Below are 19,409 nucleotides of genomic sequence, written 5' to 3'. Positions count from 1 at the left end.
CCCCCGTTTATAGGAGAAAATTCTTTTGGAGATTGTTAATTAAGAGGCCTCATATTCTGGTTTCTGAGTAGCATTTTGTCCTACTATTAGTATAATTGATATTAATGGTAAATTTATAGAAGTAACTAAATTTTTGAAAACTTGATTGTTCACAGAATTCTTTTTATATATTTCTTTTCATAAACCTTCCACATACCATTTTCAACATACTCATACCATTTTTTAAAACATGCTTGAACCTTCTATTTTTGTTCTATACTTTCCTTTCTTTAAGTAACCAGCCACTTTATTGCAGGACAAAAACGTACCATACACGATCCTTTCCTATACAAAATTATTCTCTATTCTTTATGTCCTTCCTTACTAAAAACATACCTTTATACCAACAACTTTCTTACATCTTTCCTTTGCTTTAAGGTCTCTTTCTTTTACCTTTTCATAGATACCTTTTTATATTTATACTTTGAATTAACCTTTAGTAACTTTTGATTAAGATAAGGCCATATGATTCCTACATGGATGGCTAGGACCAAATGGCTGTCACCTGTGTTAATTACAAAATGAATTTGGGTTCCAGTGCCCTAATATTCACCTGAAATTTGTTGGGGTGATGGTGAGCCAGTGCCAGGCACTTTACCAGATCTCCAGACCTCCTTAAATGTTCACCATTTCTGAGCCAGGTGTTCTTTCCTCTCTTCAGAAGAGAGTGCACCTGCTTTTCAATTGCTTTCCAGCCTGCACAGTGGAAAAGGTCCTGGAGGTTTGGACCTCTTTGGGGCAACCATGCTTCTAGTACACCCCACAGACTGTACTCATAGCAGTGGAAACCATCCCCTTAGCAGGTTCATTCTTACCAGGTATTTGATGGGCAGTTGGAGTTTTGTTGCTAATGGCAACTGCCAACTGGGATGCCTCTTTGACCCTCTGGTTCTGCAGCCCTCCATTTTGGCACCCTGTTGTTTCTCTAACATTTTGCCGGGAAAAAAATCAAAAGTTCTTCTTTAAAAGACTGTACATGAAACTTTTGACTATTTTTCTGTCTGTAACAGTCTGATATAAAACCCTTTAGAGTGAACAGACCCATGGATGTGAAATGATCTGTCCCTATTTATTTCCAATTATAAACTGGCAAATTTGTTAGAACCCTTTATAAATTACTAAATGACACTCTTAGTTGTGAGGTGTGGACAATTAGGTGAGAGTGATCAGTTCTCACAATATTGTGTCCACACAGAGTACACAGTATTCCATTCATCCAGCAGAAGAAGTATTAGACGTAAAGTGACTTAACTTTCTTCCCAAAAACCTTTGGCAAACCTGACATTAACAAATGCTGGTGTTATTTAGTACTAATGTTTCAGCACATAGTAAAGTTTAAAATTACAATTGACGGCCGGGCTCGGTGGCTCAGCCTGTAATCCTAGGACTTTGGGAGGCCGAGGCAAGTGGATTGCCTGAGCCCGCGGGTTTGAGACCCACCCGGGCAACTTGGTGAGACCTCGTCTCTACAATAAATCAAAAATTACCCGGGCGTGGTAGCGCATGCCTGTAATTCTAGCCACTTGGAAGGCTGAGGCGGAAGGATCACCAGAGCCTAGCAGGTTGAGGCTGCGGTGGCCGGGAGCAGCCCAGGCGACAGTCTGGGCGACAGGGTGAGACTCCAACTCAAAAAAAAAAATTTTTTTTTAATTAAATAAGATTACAATAGATGGTTTTTCAGTTAGTTAACAGGATTAACAAGTGATCCTTTTACTTTTGTCGGGGAGGAGAACTGATAGTCCCAATTTAGATATAATTTGAGAGAGATTTATCATTAGAAAAAAGAACATGAACTGTGGTATCTTTTTGTCCTGGCCATCGCCCTAAACCTGCATGTGTGGTGGAGAAGAGCGGGGGGAGGAGGTGGCACAGGTGGTTTTGAGCTAGTAGGGACTGCCGCCAGGGACGTTATCAAGCAGTGGGGGAGGGGGATGAGAAAGCTGCAGCTGCCAGCCCCTTCTCCACAGGTAAAGGTGGAAAGGAAGAGCAGGAGGGGAAACTGATGGAGGGTGGAGTGGCAGTGGCAAAAGCAGATTATGAGAGATAGGAGAAGTTAAACCAGCTGGGTCAGCATCTGAGTTGTTGAGGGAACTCAGGAGGGAGATAAAGTCATCAAAGAAGGAGTAAGGGTGTGCCACAGGAATAACAAGGGATCCAGGTGGCGCCATTTTGCAAACTTCAGACCATTTGCCCTTGTGATAGTAATAGACGTCAAGCTGAAGGGAAGTATCAGAGACAAGAGACCCACCTTGGGCCCAACTTCTGGTCGCCTAGCCAATATTGAGGAGACACTTAGGGCAGATGCTCCTTTTTAGTGAGAGGGTCCTGAGACCTTTTAGACTGTGTTTCAGCGGGGGAGGGCCCTTGTCTGCTCCATTGTGAGGGTTTCCCAAGAGGAATCCTAAAGGGAGAAAGGGATTAGTCTTTAGAACTCTCTCTGAGAGGTGTGAAAGAGAAAATATCTATCTACACCCTCAGCCAGCATCCCGGACAGGAGGTCAGTGGAATCAGCCTGGGGGTGTGAGAATCTGGTGAATAGGGTGGAACTTAGCTCCCCTTCTTGCTAGAGGCTGCGCTTCTGACCAGCAGCAGGGCCCCTCTAGTGCACATTCAGAGACTCGGGGCCAAGATTCGGCAGAGGGTCCTAGACTCCAGCAAAGCTACCAAATGGGGGACAGCGTCCTCTCAGGTCACATTCAAAGACCTCCTAGCAAGATTAGGGTAGTGCATGGAGAGAAGGATTGGTCTTGAGAGCAGTTCCAAGGAGGCTGGTAAAAGAGGCACAGGCAGTAGCCTCCTTGGGCATGCTTTTCTACCTTCTAGCAGGAGATGGGATGGCACATGGACTCACAGATGAGGATGTAGTTTCACGCCGGACGAGGCTGAGGCAAAAGGGAGAGGTCCATTCGATGTAGGTCATCATGGGTGATAAGATTAAGAGCGAATAGCAGAGAAAAGATAGCCAAGCACCGTATCTCTCTCTACAGAGAGACAAGGGTTGGCAAAGAGAAAAGTGAGAGAAAGAGTGGCAAATCTCGGTGGTAGAGGAGAATTAGCGAGAGTGCAGTATATCTCACTGGGGCTTCCACAAATGTTAGGTCATACTCCCAGAATGTTAGGTCAGGCCCACTGGGGGTGTGGGTGTGATCCGGTGCCATGTGAAAGATGCAAAGAATTGCACAGAAGTTCCATTGTGAAAATATAGTTTATTTAGAAACTAAATTAGAACAAGGGTACCTGCATAATGAACATTTGTATACTTAACCCTGAATTATACCCCACATCTTTAAAATAAAAATTTTTGAGAAAAGAAACTAAGAGAGAGAGAGGAGACAGATTCACCAAGGTAGGGAGGGGACCAAAGCCTGATCTTGGAGAAATTATTACTCACTTTAACTGTCTATTTCCAAAGTCAACTAATAGTCATATTTTTATTAGTTTTGTTGTTACTATTATTTTAATTATAAAAGAAACACATATACATTGTAAAAAAAAATAGCACAGAGATTTTTTTAATTGATTTTTTTTAAGAAAGGGGATCTTAGCCAGGCTTGGTGGCTCAGTCTGTAATCCTGTGCCTTTGGGAGGCCGAGGTGAGTGAATTGCCTGAGCCCGTGGGTTCGAGACCCGCCTGGGCAACTTGGCAAGACCTCATCTCTACAATAAATCAAAAAATTAGCCAGGCATGGTAGCGTGCACCTGTAGTTCCAGCTACTTGGAAGGCTGAGGCAGAAAGGATCACTGGAGCCCAGCAGGTCGAGGCTGCATTGGCTGGGAGTGTGCCACTGCACTCCAGTCTGGGCGACAGAGTGAGACTCCAACTCAAAAAAAAAAAAGAGGGTGGGGGGGATCTTGCTCTATTGCCCAGACTGGAATACAGTGACACTATCATAGTTCACTGTGGCTTCAAACTCCTGGGCTCAATTGATCCTCCAGCCTCAGCTTCCTGAGCAACTGGGACTACAGGCACATGGCACTAGCACAAAGATTTAAAGTGAGAATTTATAAGACCCCTTCTCTGCCAAGCTCACTTCTCAGAGGTACCTATTTTTAAAGGTTTGAGTATACTTCCAGACATTTTCACTTAAAATTAATTTTTGTCAACGTCATACAAGCATATAATGTTTAAAAAGCCATATAGTATTAAATAGCTTATAACAATAAAACAATGGTCCCTTGTCCTGCTCCACCAATCACCATTCTCCTTTGCTCCCCTCCCAAGAAGCAATCACTTTAGACTCTTTTAGTTGTTTCTTCCAACACTTATATATAGTTCACTTTTCTAAGTAATGTGTCAGATATTTTATCAGTTTTAAACATTATTTCCTTCCTATAATGATGGATCAGTATTTAATTCCTTTACACCATTCCATCTGCTTCCCCTCTCTCATCTCCCAACATTGTTATATTACAAATTTTGATTAAATCAACATTCAGCATTTGCATTAATTTGCCTATCCAAATACAATTCACAGCTGATAATTGTGGTGTACTAATATCATAATTCCTTCCTTACTTTTGTTTGCCTAAAGCTAATACTTGCCTTTGTTTTTAAATTTGCTTGGATTTCTCTTATAAGTATTACTTATTGCTAGTTTTTTTCTCATCTTTAAATAATTTCTCAGAATGGTTTTAGGGTAATCTATCAGATCCAGTTATTCTCTTGGAGACAGCCTTCATGAAAACCTTCAACCTCAGTCAGTGAGGGTGTAAGGGCCAAGGGAAAAACTTGTCCTTCACCCTCTGAAGGTTCACTGAAAAATAACTCACAAGAGGCAGATTCATTGGGAAAAGAGTATATACATTTTATTAATGTGTACATGGGGAGAATCACAGAGTCATTACCCATGACCCAATGGGGTTTAGAAGCTTCTATAGCATCTTGAAGGTACAGAAAGAATGGAAGCTCAGAGTATGACCTAAAACAGCTTATGGTGGTAAATCAGGTTATGGGAGGTAGAAATTGGAGGTCTGACTAGCAATAGTTGAAACCTCACAGGTAGCAGCCCTCAGAGAGAATAGATAGTAATTTTTAAAAAGATCTTTGAGGTTTCAGACTCACTTCATCTTTCCTAGATTCAGACAAAGAAGGTCTGGTGTTATCAATGTAGATTTGCTATAGATGTAAATTTCCCGCAGAAAAGACAGCTTTACAGGGCTATTTTTGTTTGCTGCCTTTCTGGTAGCCATCTCAAAATAGGTCAAAGAAAAATATTTTGAAGTTCAAATGTTTTAATTTCTTTCATGGGTTATTTCCCTTTCTGCAATGTTCTTTTCTCTCCTCCTAGGAATTCCCTTTGCTTCTCTGCTAAATTGGAGTCTCTGTTGACTGGAATACACATTTCTGCCTCTACCTTAATTTGTTTCCCTATTTTGGTGGAGCACACCCCTTTGTAGCTAGATAAGGTTAAATAGTAACATTTTAAACTGCAACTTTTAAGAGTATTTAAACTAGAAGAAGAAATATCAATTCATTTAACTTTTAGAATTATGAGTCTTCCCTTCTTAATTTTTCACTGAGGCCAGATCACCATTGGCAGCCTTGTTGCTAATTTCAGTGAACAATTATTCAATTACATTTTGTTGTATTTTTATTATGTGGCAAGTGCTGTGCTAATTATGCCTGTTCTAGGCAATACAAATACACCTATGCTAATCTAGGGCTCAGAAATAAACATCATAGACATGATTTTCATAGAGTTTCTAGGTATGGTATCTTTCTTTTTTTGAGTTGGAGTCTCACTCTGTTGCCCAGGCTGGAGTGCAGTGGCATGCTTCTGGCTACCGTAGCCTTGACTTACTGGGCTCAGGCGATTCTTCCACCTCAGTGTTTCAAGTAGCTGGAACTACAGGTGTGCACAACCACACCTGGCTAATTTTTTGATTTATTGTAGAGATGAGGTCTGGCCAAGTTGCCCAGGCTGGTCTTGAACCCCTAGACTCAGGCAATCCTCTCACCTCAGTCTCCCAAAGTGCTGGGATTACAGACTTGAGCCGCTCTGCCCAGCCTAGATATGATATCTGTCTGAGTTCTCCTAGGCCCTGAAAAGCCACTGCTAATTCCGATATGGCTTTAACATTTTTTACCTAATAACCCATTATGGTTTCTTTTGCACTCTACTACATTGGCCTTCTTAAAATCTATCGTACTACTCACTGTTGCTTGAGCACATTATTATATTTCCAGCCTCTGAAACTTGTTCAATCAATTCCCTTCTCTTGAAATTCCCTTAAACCATCTATCTGTCAAGAATTTGCCCATTCTTCAGTGCTTACTTCCCTTATAAAGTCTTTTACGGTTTATCTATGCTCTCCCACCTCCTGCAATATAATTAATACCACCTTTCTCTATTCCTTAGCACTTTGTGCCTCTATTATACAACTTTCTACATTCTGCTTTTAAGATAGAAATAACATCTTGTTCTTAGCACACTGTTGTCTGTACTCAACTATTTGTGATCTTGTATACCATGATCACTTCTGACAGAGTATTTTTTCATCATCCAATAAATTTCTTTGATTATATATATATATATATGTATATATATGAATACTCAGTGATCTTGCTGTTTTATTTTCTATAGTTTTTTGTTATCAACTTTTGCTATTGGACATCAAAGCATAAGAGATACCCTAGGAATTTCTGGGGTTCCATGCATTGTCCTCCTTGAGCCCATTGTGTAGTAACAATGTAATTTCCTCTTGGTAATCAGGAAAAGTTACCCAGCCAGTAGAGTAACCACCTTATTTGCCCAAAGTTTCACTTGTATGAATATTCCAAATTGTCCAGGTTGTACACTCAGCTTTCAATTAAATAGAACCATTGCTGTGTTCCCTGTTGAGACATCCTTCTTTGGGAGCCATGACATCCAAATCTACAGAGTCCACGATGTGGAATCAAAAACCAAAAAGTGGAATCTTTGTGTAATAGAAAGAGGAGACACTTCCTCTTCCACTCCTTGATTCTTGGACTTGGACCCATGTATTCTGCTTATGAGAAAAATACTGTGTGATAGAATAATTGCCAATTTAAATAATATACCACTAAAGTATAATATCAATATATCAGGATTTTGTCTTACAGTTGGTGCCATAACTTAGTTTTCAGTGAGTTGTTTCCCTTTTCTACCAGGCCACTGTTTCTGGGTTATGAGTATTACTACTACTTTCCAAAGGCATGAGCTCACAGCTGCAATTCTTTTTTGTGTGAAATGAGTTCCTTGGCCATTGAATACCTTGATGGTGAATAAGGCATTCCTAAGTCAATTGTTGAGCTGGCAAAAGTATTGGAGTCTGAAAAAGCAAACTCATACTCAGAATATATATCTACTCTAATAAGAATGAACCACTGTTCCTTCATAATGGAAGAAGTCTAAAGTGGTCAACCTGAAGGCTAATTGGTGCTCCAGGATAGGGTGTCCTATTGGGAACCCAGTATTGGCCTCTGTGAGAGACAATGGCATAATAGCCAGTAGAGACAGTTTATAATTTGTTGGAACTATTTCATCTGTAATTTTCTTGTGCATCTTAGGAAAGTAATAAAAACTAAAACAAAAATTATGCTTAGTAAAAAAAATTGGCATGGCATGCATTGCAATATTAATTATACTGCATTTGTATTTTTTAGTTATTAAGTTAGTGTTTTCTTAAATTTTTGTAATGGACATGAGTTATGTTCATAATGGGAAAAATAATTTTAAAAAATGAGTTGGTCATAATAAGTTCACGTCTAGGTTACTTATCTCATCTTCTCCACCAACATCAATGAAGAGAAATTCCCTAATTGACTTCCTTGCTTCTCCCCATGGTAATTACTTGCTCCAATGAAGAGCTAAATAACTTTGCCTTTTTATTGAAAAGATTTAGCCATGCCAAAGTATGCTTTTTAATTTCATTAGATAAAAAAAACTTTCTGTGCAAACAACAAAGGCCAAACTTTTTGTGCAGTGGAAATTACACTTTAAAATATTTATCCAGTGGGACTCAGTGGCTAAGCCTATAATCCCAGCAGTTTGGGAGGCCAAGGTAAGTGGTTTTCCTGAGCCCACGGGTTCGAGACCAGCCTGGGCACCTTGGCGAGACCTCATCTCTACAATAAATAAATAAATAAATAAATAGCTGGGCATGGTAGTGCACGCCTGTAGTTCCTGCTACTTGTAAGGTTGAGGCAGAAGGATCACCGGAGTTCAGCAGGCCAATGTTGGCATGGCTGTGTGTGCCACTGTACTCCAGCCTGGGTGACAGAGTGAGACTCCAACTTTAAAAAAAAAAAAAAAAAAAAAAATATATATATATATATATATATATATACATATATATATATTTATTTATTTATTTATAATCTATCTATCCAATTACTTAGAGCAATGGTTTTCAGTCATGACTAAAGAAGCATCTGGAAAATTTGTGGTGGTTATTTGTTTGTTTCCCTTCTATGGAAAATGCATCTACTTCATTCAGCATTAATTAAACATGTATTTATTGAGTGCATACTCATCAGGAGCTATGGATATGACTATAAACAGATAAAGTATTTTTATCCATAAAGCTTCCATTCTTCGAGTGGGATTCAGACAATAAACAAATAAATTTATAATAAAATATCAAGTAGTTTTGGGTATTTTAAAGGCAAAAAAAGCAGGATGGAAAAATAGAAACTTACCCAGGTAGAGGATAGGGGTAAAGAAAGGTTAGATAAATTGGCCCCTCTGAGCCAGGTGACATTTGAGCAGAGATCTGAAGGAAGGAAGGAAGGAAATGCATCTGGAGAAAGGCATCTCAGCCTGAGAAAACAGCAGGTACAAAGACCCTGAGACAGAAATCAATTTATAAAAGTTGTTGAACCATGAGGAATTGGAAGAAAGTTTGTGAGGCTAGAGCAGAGTGAGTCAGATAGACAGGCAGGATCTGATGTCAGAGAGGCTGGCATGGGCTGGATAGTGTAGAGCCTTTTAGCCAAGATAAGAAGTTTGAATTCTATTCCAAGGAAGAGGAGAAGGCACTGGAGCAGATTAGCAGTACTGCGTGTGTTTGTGTGTACATGTGTGACATTCTTGGTATTGTGTGGAAAATAATAAAGCTGAACTAGAATGGATACAGGGTAACCTGTTGAGAGGCTGTTTCAATGTCTTAGCCTAGAGATGGTAGTTTGGATGAGCCTGGTAGTGAGGGAGGTAAGCAGAAATGACCAGATTCAGTTTGTATTTGGATATGGGACATACGGGAACAAGAAGAGTTAAAGATAACATCTAGATTTTTGTCCTAAGTAGTTATGTGCCACAAAACAATGTTTTGGTCAAGGATGTACCACATGTATGATGGTGGTCCCATGAGATTATTATACCATATTTTTACCATACCCTTTCTATGTTTTGATATGTTAAGGTACACAGATACTTCCCATTGCATTACAATTGCCTACAGTATTAAGTATAGTAACATGCTGTGCAGGTTTATAGCCTGGGAGCAACAGGTATAGTAGGCTATACCACCTAGGTTTGTGTAAGTACACTCTAGGGTGTTTGCATGATGATGAAATCACCTAACGCTGCATTTCTCAGAACATATTTCTGTCATTAAGCAACATATGGTTGTATATACTTTTTTATTTTTATTTATTTTAATGTTTTATATTTTTAATTTATTTTTAATTTTATTTTAAAGGGGGACACTATTCAGAATTAGGTATACAAGTGGACATCATACAGGTAAAGTTTGGGCCTCCTTTTGGTCCCCACTTTGCCTGGTTTGAGATCAGGTACCCTTATTGATGTTCTGCTCCCCGCCCCCCACAAACCTGGCAGTATCCCACTACTGCCAATCCCTTTATTATAGTATTATAGTAAATGTTCAGGGTTCGCTTATGAGTGAGAACATGTGGTACTCTGTTCTTTGTTTCTGTGATAGATCACTGAGTATAATAGACTCTAAATCCATCCAAGTTGCTGCAAATTCCATATGTTTGTCCTTCTTTATGGCTGTGTAATATTCCGTCGTGGACTACATATACTTTTTTAAAAGAAAGAGACTGCCTTAGTTCATTTTGTGCTGCTATAACAGAATACCAGAGACTGGGTAACATATAAACATAAATTTATTAGCTCACAGTTCTGGAAGCTGGGTAGTCTAAGTTCAAGTTGCCAGCAGGTTCATAGTCTGGTGAGGTTATTCTTTTCCTCCAAGATGGTGCCTTCAAGCTACCTGGATCCTTACATGACAGAAAACAGAAGGACAAGGAGAAACAAAAGGGAGCTGAACTTGCCCTCTTATAATAGAATTAATCACCTTTTAAATATCCTACCTTTTAATACTGTTATAATGGCAGTGAAATTTCAACATGAGTTTTGGAGGTGACATTCAACCCATAGCAGAGACAATTACCTAAAAGTATAATAGCAGAGATAATCAATAAAATGAAAATACCAACCTTGCTAAAATCAAAAGAACTATGATATAAAGCAAATAAAATGATATGAGAATTGTAAGTCTATCAATATAAAACCAGAAAATGAGAAAATCAAGAACAGACATAGCTGTCATATAAAAACATGTAAATGGGCTTAACTCACTCTTTAAAGAAAAAAAAAAGATCCTCAGATTGAGTGACAGTTCTGTTTTATTCAAGATAATCCAAGATATAGCAAGATGACCAAAACCAAAATTAATGCTACAGAAGAGGATAATGTTAGGGAAATTTACTATATATAGGTATAGCTCATGTTGGTTACTTCTCTAAGTACCTCACCAAACAGGTCACCTAACATCTCAAAGCCTAAATTTCCTCATCGTCAAAGTTTGACTGGTTAAACCATCTGAAGGGTTGTTGTGAGCATCAAATAAGGATGATCTCTGCCCTTCCATTTTCTTCTAGTCTGTCATTTCAATGCTTGTCTCCCTTCCTTCCTCACCCGATCTGGACCCTTTCTTTGAATCCCTCATACCTCTATTCTATAGCTATCCCTCCCAGAAAAACAAACAAATCTCTGGATTATTGTCATAATTTGCATTCTCTGTTTATATACCAGGAGACTGAACACTGCTGGCAGACATCACATTATCACACAGATAGGCACTACCACCTACTCGTGGGTTTAATCTCAGATAGGTGCCACCCCTTGATTATTGCTTGTCTTTTCCCAGATTCTTCTCACATTCTTCTCAGTGAATTTTGTTCATCTTCACTACTCTCCTACAGCCATGATTCAGTCCATGACCTCCACACTCTCTGCAGATGACAAAGCCTCATTCTTTGTGGAGAATGGTTCTTCAGCTTTCAGCTCAGCCTCCTTATGAATACATCTTTATTCAAGCCAATCCTTAACTTCAATTCTCCAGGTTCAGAAAGTGCTGGTCCTCTCCTCTTGTTAACAACCAACTAGTCCTTCCACTTGAGCCCTAGACTGCATGCCCTTCCTCTACTCCTATTCCTCGGCATCTTACTCCCTCAGTCATAACCTCTCTGGAAAGGTTTTGCCTTTCTGCTGACTTTTTATCTTAGCCAATGCATATCCTAAAGTCTCTCCCTTCCTAAAATCCCTCTTGAACGATTGTCCCTTTTCTTTACTATCCAGTCTCTCTCACCTCTGTTTCTCATTTTTCCCACTGGCTATTTCTACTTTCTCACCTCCCATTCATGTCTCAACCCACAGCAATTTGCCTCCTGTTTCTACCAAACTGCATTATACAAAGTGACTAGGGATCTCCTAATTGCCAAATACAATGGACACATACCATTCTTTATCTAACTAGAACACTCAGATTTTTCTGTTTTTCAGCGGCTAGAAGGCAAGACAGTCAGCTTAGAATGAGAAAGGAGGCAGTGACTTCTGAAAGGAATAGCCTTCTGAATTCATTTTTCAAGAATTCATCATATCCAAGTAGTCCTTCCACTAAGTTAGTAATGGAAATAGCAACAGAAGCCATGCACTATGTATTAAATTGGCTAAACTTATGCCATCAATTTAATTATTTATTCTTTGAGTGATTCAAGCATCAAAACTATCAATTATCTACTTATTTGTGACAATGAACAAGAACTAAATAATGGAATTAATGCTATTTAAAAGTCCTTGTGTTTTTAATATCATTGAAGCTCCAGAAATCACTCCAAAAGTGTTTAGTTAAGTAATGGAAGCCTTTTTCAGAAGGCCAGACTAGAAAAGTGTTAATTAATGAAGAAGCACAGTCTGTCTTGTTCCTTGCTACCAACTTTTTTTTTTTTTGATTGGAGTCTCACTCCTTTGCCCAGGCTGGAGTGCAGTGGCACGCACGCTCACGGCCACCCCAGCATCGATCTGCTGGGCTCCGGCGATCCTTCTGCCTCAGCCTTCCGAGTAGCTGGAACAACTGACATGCACTACCATGCCCGGCTATTTTTTTTTAATTTTATTGTAGAGATGAGGTCTCGCCAAGTTCCCCGGGCTGGTCTCGAACCCACGGGCTCAGGCAATCCACTCACTCGGCCTCCCAAAGTGCTGGGATTATAGGCTGAGCCACCGAGCCCAGCCTTGCTACCATCTTTATAGAATTCAATAAATATTGTCCAGACCTAGATAACACAAAATTATATAGCAATAAGAAAAGTCATATAAAATTGAAAATGACAATCTCTAGAACTACGTGAAAGTACAAATTAACAACATATCTGAGATTCTGTCCAAGTTGTGTAAAAAATGAAAGTCAATAGCTATAGCCACTTAGGGCAAAGTTAATAACAGAAACGCAATTAAGGGAGAATGTAATATAAGAAAAGGTCAAGAAAAAGAAAAGGTTGTTTAGGAAAAGCAAAAAAAGAAAAGTAGCTGGGCTTGGTGGCTCAGCCTGTAATCCCGTGCCTTTGGGAGGCCGAGGTGAGTGGATTGCCTGAGCCCGCGGGTTCAAGACCCACCTGGGCAGTGAGACTTCTCTATAATAAATCAAAAAATCAGCCGGGTGTGGTAGCGCATGCCTGTAATTCCGGCTACTCGGAAGGCTGAGGCGGAAGGATCGCCAGTCTGGGCGACACAGTGAGACTCCAACTGAAAAAAAAAAAAGAAAAGTGTCATTCTTGGATGAACAGCTTACATGTCCACAGGAATAAAACTGTTTGATTTCCATGCACTTTCCTAGCGTGATATTTGCTGCAGAATCTTAGGGAATTATCAAAGACAGAATCAAGATATTAGCAACTCATGGGGTTAAGGGAGACAGAAGTGCTAGGTCATCATATCCCAAAAGAATAATCAAGGCTATAAACTGGATTGACTGTTATCATATATGTCAAATGGAATACAGACCACACATGTCGGATGCCAGGTTAACAAATGCATTATGCCACATATTACAATTGTTACTGAGGATAAACTTTTAGAGAAAGCTGTCTGTAGCTTCGGGAAATTTCTAGCAGAGAACAGGCAGGAAGTCAGCAAAAGAGAGTTTAGGGGTAGTAAGGCATCCTATTAGGTACAGAGCATGAAAATAAATATTACAGGAAGACAGACAGGAGGTGCCTGAGAAGCTATCTTTGAAATAAAGCCTTGGCAGGATCCAAACTCTCACTTCAAGTATTTTCAAGACCAAATCTGGGTCCCATGATGGAGATTATATTAGTTTCCTATGGCTGCGTAACAAATTACCATAAATGATACAGTTTATTATCTTAAAGTTTTCGAAGTCAGAAGTCTCATGTGGGTCCCACTGGGCTAAAATCAAGGTATTGACAGGACTAGGATCCTTTCTGTAAACTCTAAAGAAAATCCTGTACCCTTGCCTTTCCACCTTCTAGAGACTGCCCACATTTTTTGGTTCATGGCCCCTTCCTCCGTCTTCAAAGCCTGCAACAGTAGGTAGGATCCATCTCACATCATGTCACGCTGACCTTCTCTTCAGATCCCACCTCCTCTTATACTTTTAAGGACCCTTGTGGTTACATTGGGATTACCTGGATAATTCAGGATAATCTCCTAGTTTAAAGGAAACATAATTCCATTAGCATAATATATTCACAGTTTCTGGGGATTAGACTACATACATCTTAGAGGGGAAGGAGGGTATATTATTCTGCCTATCTCAGAGATAAAGGGAAATTTGTGGAATGAAGATTTGAAATGAAGACAAAGGCAGAAGTCCAGTTTGATAAAAATGGAACACATAGTGAGAAGCATGGAGTTTGGACATTTGGGCAAGTTCCACTATCAAAACAGAAACAACATGGAGAAAGTGATTGAGCAGTGGTTCAGGAAACAACTTAGGGACAGATAATTCACCCCTGGACAATCTCAATATTAAAGTTCCATCGCTTCTGTGAAGAGAGAGTTGAAAGGAAAAAAAAAGTCCCATTGTTCCAGTTGGGCAGTGTAGCAGGGGGTTAGTGGAACTATGTCTATGAAAGTACTTGCCAATACAGGACCAAAATTGCAGGCTGGTCTGGGACCCCATTGGAAAGTGAACAGGATAGTTGTGTTGAGTTTGCAGGTGAGATGAGTGGGAAAGTTATTGTAACAATTATATTGAGATATTAGCTTATATTCTTTTCCTCCAGCTATTTTCTCCCTTCCCACCCTCCTTTCCATTCCTGACTTCATTCACAGTTGGTCTCTGCTCATTTTCAGGGAAGAAGTGTGGCAAGGGAGACATCGGAAAGCCTTCAAATTTCTTCTTGGCTTTTGGGTTTCGAAAGCATATACTCTCAAGACACAGGAGATGAAAGTGTTTGAGAATATCATGAACAAGAACTGGGGATCTGAGAGGAATAAGATTTCCAGTAGAGACTTAAAAATATTCCTTGCATTACAGGAAGGGAAACAGAAGAGAAGTAATGAGAGGATAGACCTTGGTGGGTCGGCCCTGCCAACCGGTGTGCTCATGGTGCTGACAGGAAATGGATTCATGGTGAGTCCCAGCAGATGGTGCCCCAGCAGCTTTTCAGTGAGGTGCCATCTCTATGCTCTAATGGTATGAAAACAGAGGAATGTAATTCCCATGTCTTCAACACTGAGCCACAAGTAACAACACATCTGGATGAGAAAAAGCCAGGACACAGAATCTTCAGAATCAAAATTGTCCCACTTTCAATCTCTTGGTAATATGCAAGAACCTTCAGTTTTAGAAGGGAAAAGGTGCTTTGGAGGAAACCCTTGAATTGACTGAAATTAGATTTCTGTTACTCCTACAGAATGGGACCTAAAAAACAAAAACAGATTCCTAGAGACAATAAACAGCTATTCTAGGTAAAATTAGGATAATAACTCTAATGAGGAAACTCTTGGATGGAGACTAGAAACAATAGGCAAGCATCTGAATGTACTCTTTCTTTACTAAAGGGATCAATGCAGACAAAATTTAGACGTTAACATATTATTGCATGCTGCATAAGGTTGATTAAACTGGGGTTTGAAATCTGTAGAAAATGCAGTTTAAAACAGAGGTAGATGATATTTAAGGATCTTTGGAGAGAGAGAGTGTTGTTTCCTACTGCTTGCATTCAAGGAGATTTTATTCATTTTACCTTGATGATCAACAGAAGTGAGTAATGTTGCACCAAATAAGCATTCTTCTCAACCTGGGATTGCACTGATACTTAATGATTTAAAGAAACTAGTTTACATTCACCCGAGGTAATCCCAGATGACACAATGCAGTTCAAAATGTTTTCTCTCACAGCTTTAAAAAATGCGTGAGATGCCTTCTAGCTGTGAGCACTGTGTGTGCTGTGGGCCAGTCAGTTCGACATGGAGGGTCAAACAAGCAAACACACTGGAGAGGTGTCATGTAAGAGGTGTCTCTACTCTGTCTCTCACTTCTGCCTACATTATTCAGGTTGTATACCTCCCAAGAACCAGCTGTGCTAGTTTCCAAACTTGTTTATGCCACTTTTACTTGTTTTTCTAACTTTGTGATTTAACTAAATATTGCATAAGCCAATAGAGTTCGTGCAAAAAGAACATTGTTGTTATGAAAACTTGAATCCCTTTGGAAAGACCTGATAAATGCAAATTACTTGAAAAACTGCTGCCAAATTAGACACTGGTGGAAGGAAAGTAAAAGATGAAGTATATAGAGTAAAACAGTCTCAAAGGGTGCTTTACTGAGATTGCTTCCCTAGAGTCTAAGTTCTTGTTTAAGACACACACACACGCACACACACACACACACACACACACACACACACACACACACACACACTGGATATCATAGATTATGCTTCACAGGAGTGGATTTTTAAGTGACAATTTCAACTGGTCCAGTTGAAAATGAAATAGCTTTTAGTTTGGAATGACTGCTACCATTTTTATGGCAAATCCGCATCATCACTTTTAGTAGTTAGAACCATCTCGTTCCAGTTTTTAAAGCAGTCTTGCTACAACTCTAATATTTTACTTGTTTTAAAACTCTCCTGCTTATTCTCCTGTGACTTTCATATCCCTTTGCCTTTCTCCCCAGTTACCTCTCTGGTGTGAGGATAGGAAGAAGAGAGGAAAAACAGGCATTCTTTGCCCAGCAAGGTGTGCTTCTCACCTTGGTTAGTTGTAATTGCTGATTAACTAAATATTTAAAGCCTGATTATAGAAAGGTATAGACAGGTGAGAGTCTCAGTAGACCTTGCTGAGCAGAATCTCCATCCAAAGTAGTTTCTTTGGGAACTCCCACAAACCATCTTCATTGTCCAGGAAACCCAAGAGGGTGGCCCTTAGCATCACTCCCTGATGCTCTTTCCCCCACCCAGGTATCAGCAGGGCAGGTCAGTAAGCTGAACATCCAACTCAGGAATGCAGTTTCAGCCTTCTTTCTTAAGATGTTTCCCAATTATTCACGATGTAGCCTCCCCTAAAAAAAAGAAAAGGGGATCACTTCTTTTCTTGAACAGTACTTTACCCAGACTGTCCAGTTCTCTCTTCTTCCCAGTTCTCTGCTTGCATAGGGTGAAGCAGAGGGAAGAGTGGACAAAATCTGATTCTGCCTGGCTCTTCTCCAGAGTCCTAGAGGATAGTGTCTAGTCCCAGTCATGCCACTTTTGTAAACTTAAGATGTGGTCTACTAAGTCCCTTTTGTTTTCTGCTATGGAACATAATTTTCAAGGCCTGAAAAATAAAATAAACAAAAACAGAGAAAATCTCACTCAACCCCTAACACCATCCCTTTACACTGTAAGACAACTTGGAACTTCAAGAGGGCCTGCACTAAAGGAAGGGGGTTTGCCCACTACAGCAAAGCATTGGTGAGTGTCATGTTTACGTGTTATGATTCCTGACGTTGACTTTGCCAGTTTACTGGTCTTTTCAGATCACTTCAAATAAGAGGACTTGTATGTAATACAAGCACCAAAATGTGAGATATCTTCAAAGCTACCTGGTTTCTCCTCAAATATTCTCTCCTCTTATTAGAAACAGTTAATTGTCTACTGTGTCCTAGACATAAAACAAACAAAAGGTATTCCTATTTTGCTTCTTGAGGTTCTAAGGCTGCAATTTACTGTTATCTTTTTAACACAACTATTCCTGGTCAACCTCCTTAAATTCTTTATTTGTATAATTTGCCTCAAAGTAGTTATTTCATTTATTACTACTTACCTTCTAAAGCAGCCAATACAGAAACTTTTTTTAAACTAGAGAAGATTCCAGAACAGAGATGAAAAAATAGCTTCTTATGCCAATTCAACCCAGTCTTTCAAGGTGTTCTAACCTGTTGCCTTCACTGTGTTTGTGTTGTGTCAAATAAAACAGATCCCTTTCAATGCAAAGATCTAAGACAGTGAGCACAAATGCAAATCATCAGTTGACATTGTTTTCTGAGTTTTTAGTATATTTATCATTCACCAGGGGTTAATCCTACTTGTAAGTTGCATTTACAAGGAGAGATAGGCAGTCAATGGGCGTACCTTGTTTTATTGTGCTTTGTTTTATTGAGCTTCACAGACAGATATTGTGATTTTTACAAATTGAAGCAAGTCTATGGGCACTGGTTTCCCAACAGCACATACTCATTTAATGTCTCTGTTTCACATTTTGGTAATCCTCAGAGTATTTCAAACTTTTTCACTATTATGTATCGATTATGGTGATCTTTGATGTTATTGTTGTACTTGTTTGAGGATGCCATGAACCACACCCATATAAGATGGTGAATTTAATCAAGCAATGTTGTGTGTGTTCTGACTGCTCCAGAATATGAGGGCCATAGGAGAGTAGGGAGGAGAGCTTTAAAATAAGTAAAAGTTCTTGAAGGAAGTTAAAAATGCTACTCCAGTGAACATACAAATGATAAGAAAAAAAAGATCAGCTGTTTTGCTGATATGGAGAGAATTTTGTTGGTCTAAATAGAAAGTCAAACCAGCCACAACATTCCCTTAAGCCAGACCCTTAGCCAAAACAGGGCCCTAACTCTCTTCGATTTGATGAAGGCTGAGAGAGGTGAGAAAGCTGCAGAAGAAAAGTTGGAAGTTTGCAGAGGTCTTGAGGTTTAAGGAAAGAAGCTGTCTCCATAACATAAAAGTGCAAGGTGAAGCAGCAAGGGTTGATGTAGAAGCTGCAGTAAGTTATTCAGAAAATCTAGCTAAGATAATTTATGAAGATGGTATACTAAACAATAGATTTTCAATGGAAATGAAACAAATTTCTATGGGAAGAAGATGCCATCTAGTACTTTCATAACTAGAGAAAAGAAGTCAATGCCTGACTTCCAAGCTTCAAAGGATGGAATGACTTTATTGTTAGGGGCTAATGCAGCTGGTGACTGTACATTGAAGCCAATGCTCATTTTCCATTCCAAAACTCCTAAAACCCTTAAAAATTATTCTAAATCTACTTTGCCTGTGCTCTAGAAATGGAAAAACAAAGCCTGAACGACTGCACATCTGTTTATAGCATGGTTTACTGAATAATTTAAGCCCACTGTTGAGACCTACTGCTCAGAAAAATATATATTCCTTTCAAAACATATTCCTTTCAAAACATTATTGCTCATTGACAATGCACCTAGTCTCCCAAGAACTCTGATGGAGATGTACAAGGAGACTACTGCTGTTTTCATGCCTGCTAACACAATTCCCATTCTACACCCCACAGATCAAGGAGTAATTTTGACTTTCAAATCTTATTATTTAAGAAATACACTTTGTAAGGCTATGACTGCCATCACAGTGATTCCTCTGGTGAATATGAGTAAAGTAAATCAAAAACCTTCTAGAAAAGATTCACCATTATAGATACCATTAAGAACATTCGTGATTCATAGGAGGTCAAAATACCAACATGAACAGGAGTTTGGAAGAAGTTGATTTCAGTGCTCATGGATGACTTTGAGGGATCAAAACTTCAGTGGAAAAAGTCACTACAGATGTGTTAGAAATAGTAAGAGAACTAGCATGAGAAGTGGACTCTGAAGATATGATTGAA

This window comes from Carlito syrichta, unplaced genomic scaffold (genome assembly GCF_000164805.1).
Source record: "Carlito syrichta isolate Samal-C Ts95f unplaced genomic scaffold, Tarsius_syrichta-2.0.1 Scaffold140752, whole genome shotgun sequence".
Classification (NCBI taxonomy): domain Eukaryota; kingdom Metazoa; phylum Chordata; class Mammalia; order Primates; family Tarsiidae; genus Carlito; species Carlito syrichta.
The sequence above is the reverse complement of the archived record's forward strand: the minus strand, read 5'-3'. Positions refer to the sequence as shown.